This window comes from Limulus polyphemus, unplaced genomic scaffold, assembly GCF_000517525.1.
Source record: "Limulus polyphemus unplaced genomic scaffold, Limulus_polyphemus-2.1.2 Scaffold1090, whole genome shotgun sequence".
NCBI lineage: Eukaryota > Metazoa > Arthropoda > Merostomata > Xiphosura > Limulidae > Limulus > Limulus polyphemus.
In genome coordinates, this window is record NW_013666700.1 from 43,357 (window position 1) to 48,758 (window position 5,402).

Below are 5,402 nucleotides of genomic sequence, written 5' to 3' on the forward strand. Positions count from 1 at the left end.
AACGTCGAATCTGAATCACTTGAAAAAAACACGGGGGTGCTTAACTTTTTTCCACGTGTATATATAGACATGGCAGTCAAAGAAATAACCACGTGCTGTTTAGCTGTAAACAAGGCAGCAAATGAGTTAGATATACAATATTACTTTATGTTATGGATTGGAAATATACTTCAATGATGATAGTTTATCCCGGTTGGAAAAGTGAGCATCTATTTTAAAATTTTATATATATATTATCCTTTGAAAAATATTTGTTTATGAGGCAGTTTTTATTGGAACATTTAAAAAAAATCGAAAATCATCATTCCATTATTTTTTCAAAAATCTAATGCTAATTTTTAATTTTTCAAGTGTGCTACTAAAACCAACACAGAAACAACAATACGTACCAATCATCGAGAGAGAACAGGTCTGACATGATAAAAGAACAATTTACCCGTAATGCACTGTGTTTTGTCGCTCGGCGAGTGCCTTCAGACACCACGCAAAAGAGCCAATGATTGTTGCATGGTAATTAACGTCACAAGAAAAATAGACTGTGCTGTTTAACTAATTTCTATGGTCTACATAACTTATTTATGTATAAAATTATCTTAAAAACATACCTCTAATGAATAAAATATTCTTACAATATTTAAACAATAACATAATGCTTTTAGCTGAAATAAAATTTGTTTGTTTTAGAGCAAAGTCACATTGGGCTATCTATCTGCTGTGTCCACAGCGGGGAATCGAATCCTGCATTTAGCGTTGTAAGTCCATAAACTTACTGCTGTCCCACAGAGGGACTGAAAGAAAATACAGTGTTTTATAGTAAAACAAATTTGGTCAGAGTCAGTGATTTCTGTTAAGAATATAATTTCCTATAAAGACACTCAATCAGAAATTGGTTTCAAAGTTTACTGTAGGAGTAACCACGTCCCTAAATTACTAGAGGTGGCAACCACATCCCTAAATTACTAGAGGTGGCAACCACATCCCTAAATTACTAGAGGTAGTAGCCACATCCCTAAATTACTAGAGGTAGTAGCCACATCCCTAAATTACTAGAGGTAGTAGCCACATCCCTAAATTACTAGAGGCAGTAGCCACATCCCTAAATTACTAGAGGTAGTAGCCACATCCCTAAATTACTAGAGGTAGTAGCCACATCCCTAAATTACTAGAGGTAGTAGCCACATCCCTAAATTACTAGAGGTAGTAGCCACATCCCTAAATTACTAGAGGTAGTAGCCACATCCCTAAATTACTAGAGGTGGTAACCACATCCCTAAATTACTAGAGGTAGTAGCCACATCCTTAAGTTACTAGAGGTAGTAACTACATCCTTAAATTACTATAGGTAGTAACTACATCCTCAGATTACTATAGGTAATAGCCACATCCTTAAATTACTATAGGTAGTAACTACATCCTCAGATTACTATAGGTAATAGCCACATCCTTAAATTACTATAGGTAGTAACTACATCCTTAGATTACTATAGGTAATAGCCACATCCTTAAATTACTATAGGTAGTAACTACATCCTTAGATTACTGTAGGTAGTAACTACATCCTTAGATTACTGTAGGTAGTAACTACATCCTTAGATTACTGTAGGTAGTAACTACATCCTTAGATTACTATAGGAATTTCTAGCCACAGTAGGGGAAACAAATCCAGATCCAATAAAATACATATTATCTCTCTTGTAAAAGTAAATTTCTGAAGTTTTCTGTAAAAGTCTTTCAGAGTCCCCCAGAGGTTCAGCGGTAAATTTAAAGGCTTATAACGCTAAAAACCGGGTTTTGATACCCGTGGTTGACACTGCACAGACAGCCCATTGTAACGCTTTCTGTTTAACAAACAAACAAACCAATCTTTCAGAATATGTATATATACTCATACATACAATTTAGTTCCACACTGTCTAAAGGAATTGACTGTTACTCTTATAACCCACCCACAGCTTAATATATGGAATGTATTTTATGGTATCGCCAACTCTGAAAATCAGAGCTCTACCACAGACCCAATCCGCTCCCCTTCTCTTAATTTTAAGAACAGAGCAGGTATTAAGAAAGATTTTCACAAATGAAGACTAATTAAATAGCAACAAGAAAAATATTTTGCTATTATACGGTTAGTAGCTTTATTAAATAATATGCGTACCTCATTGCCTCGTTAGATATTTGAAAGGATCCTTTGTCTGAACGCTGCTCAGAGGGGCTTTTCGTATTGGGTGAAAAGTTTTCTGATCCTTTTACAATAGGGGGGTTCTTAGTTTCTTTTATAGCACTAACGCTATCCGGGCTGACCTTGACTATGATCCCCGGTCCGACGGAATCCACACCTTTTGTTCTTTCACAAGACTTCTTTGATAGATCTGAAAAGTTTTTGTTAAATACCTGTTGTTCTTTTTGAAGGTTTCCTTTGACCGAGTTAGAAAAATGCTTCCTCGGCAAAGGGGGGACACTGTTATGGTATACTTGTTGCTGCTGTTGTACATCTTCTACCTGTTTACTAGTTGACGATTTTCTGGGTAAAGAGGGCGCTTTGTATTCTGTTGTCTGAGAATTTGTCGCCATTCCTTTCTCTACACTCAAAGAGGTCTTCACAGGCAAAGAAGGAGCCGTGTTGAGTTGATCCTGCTCGTTATTTACTCCGTGTAAACTATCAGAAGATTTCCTAGGCAGGAAAGGAACGATACCACAGGATTTCTGTTTGTCCTCTCCAACTGTGCTATTGGAAGATTTTTTGGGAAGAGACGGAAGGTTAGAGTAGGTTACGCACGCACTTTGTTCGATCACGTGTCTTGTCATGTTATCAGAAGAAGGTCTGGATAGAGAGGCGATACATCTGTTTTGTAGTTTTTCTTCGCTAAAGGTTACTTCTTCCGTTCCCGTTGAAGGTTTTCTAGATAAAGAAAAGGAAGAGTTCATCGCTTGGTTACCTTCTTTTGTTGAATTCCACGAAGCTCTGTTTTTATGGGTATTAGAAGTCCAGCTCTCCCTAGGACTGCTGTCGCAAGACCGACTTTTCCTAACACTTCCTCTCGATGCTCCATTTTTATTTCGATGACCTAGGTGGAAAAATTGAAAATTGTATTTGTCATTTATGGATACATATATATTTTTTTTTGGTTCTCTTGACCTCACATTGAATGTACATTTAAAGTTCAAGCGATATATTTTGTTCAGAAGTTAAAACAAAAAAATTCAAAACCTTTGGAACGGTAGTAACTTTAAAATTTAGATCTAAAACAATTTCTCGTTTATTGGCAGAAACAATACTAAAACTGAATGGGCCTGGCATATCATGGTGGTCGCGAGTTCAAATCCCGTCACTGAACATACTCGTCCTTTCAGCCTTCGGAGCGTTATTATGTGACAGTCAATCCCACTTTTCGTTGTTAAAAAAAAAGGAGCCCAAGAGTTGGCAGTTAGTGGTGACTAGCTGCCTTCCATTTCTAAACTAGCACTTCTAAATTAGGGATGATTAGCACAGGTAGCCGTCGTGTAGCTTTGCACGAAATTTAAATAAATAAATAAAATTGAAAGCGCGTGTAATCTTTAACTTGAAGGAAGCTTCACGCCTGTATTTTAGGAAGCACTTTGAGAAATTCGAAAACTTTTAAAAACATATTGTAATGTCTTCACGTAACTAAGCGCTTCTGCTTGATATATTGTATTTTCCGTTCAATCACAATTATTATCATTTACGTCATATTGTTTCTCCAAAAGGGGACAGAAGGCCGCCTGAAGGAGTCATCTGTTTTAACCACTCGCATAAAGAACGCTTAACGTTGCGAACTGTCGTGACGTCAGTAAAACGCGCGCCATGGCCAGGTGGATAAGGCGCTCGACTCGCAATCTGTGGGTCGCAGGTTCGAATCCCCGTTCCACCAAACATGCTCGCCCTTTCAGCCGTGGGGGCGTTATAATGTGACGGTCAATCCCACTATTCGTTGGTAAAAGAGTAGCCACAGGTCATCACCACCCACCGCCAACTTAGCTGCCTTCCCTTACAGTCTTACACTGCTAAATTAGGGACTGCTAGCGCAGATAACCCTCGTGTAGCTTTGCGCGAAATTCCAAAACAAACAAACATTCGTATAAAACGACATTATGTATTTCGCATAATAGGCATTTGCATGAAAATATCACCTTTAACTTCAAGGCATTTACATGAAAATATCACCTTTAACTTCAAGGCATTTACATGAAAATACTACCTTTAACTTTAAGGCATTTACAAGAAAATATTACCTTTAACTTCAAGGCATTTACGTGAAAATATTACCTTTAACTTCAAGGCATTTACATGAAAAACTACCTTTAACTTCAAGGCATTTACAAGAAAATATTAACTTTAACTTCAAGGCATTTACGTGAAACTATTACCTTTAACTTCAAGGCATTTACATGAAAATGTTAACTTTAACTTCAAGCCTATTCGTCGTGTCTTGTGCTTCAAGAGATTTTCTTTCCGTGTTTTTTATACAAATAATACGCCTAAGTCCCGACTTCAAGCATTCAAAACCGGTTTATCTCATTTGTTTATCTGCAAGCTCTAACAACACCTGAGTTAACTAAACAACATCCTTACACCATTGAGTGGACGGTTTTTAACATATAAAGTAGTAATTATATTCCATTGCACAGTGAATATGAAGTTTGTGGACAACCGGGACTCCTCCTCTCAACAGTAAACCCAACAATTTAGCACAGATATCTAATTTGTAAGTTTCATGACAGCGTTCCTTTAGTGTGATAGATCTAGGAATGATTAAAGTGATAAAGACGTGTGTCAACAGTTTGATGTCTGTACCAATGTGCTGATTTCTTTAATATATGCACATATCTAAACCACAATTGCATTGCCTTGATTTACATGGAAATTTAAACAGTTTCAGTCCGCGTGAGGAATTCTCTTGTTAAAGTACAATTAAAACACACACAAAAAGAAAGTAAACAGAGTGATGTTATAATATTTTACATCGCTCATACAAGTATAGAAGTATCTTAATCACGTACATTAATTACCTGAGTCTGATGCTATTTAATGCTCTTATTAACACACTAATCTCTGTATGTTGTATGTTCCTAATCTGTACACTAGTGATTTAAGTATGATAGTACTTTCCTACTCTATACACCAGTGATTTAAGTATGATAGTACTTTCCTATTCTACACTAGTGATTTAAGTATGATAGTACTTTCCTACTCTACACTAATGATTTAAGTATGATAGTACTTTCCTACTCTATACACCAGTGATTTAAGTATGATAGTACTTTCCTAATCTACACTAGTGATTTAAGTATGATAGTACTTTCCTACTCTACACTCTAGTGATTTAAGTATGATAGTACTTTCCTAATCTACACTAGTGATTTAAGTATGATAGTACTTTCCT

At 36.4% G+C, this 5,402-nt stretch overlaps 1 pseudogene; it reads right to left on the reverse strand.

Moving 5' to 3' along the window:
• The window catches only part of LOC106462084, a 53,854-nt pseudogene that overhangs the window by 11,482 nt on the left and 36,970 nt on the right, over positions 1–5,402 (reverse strand).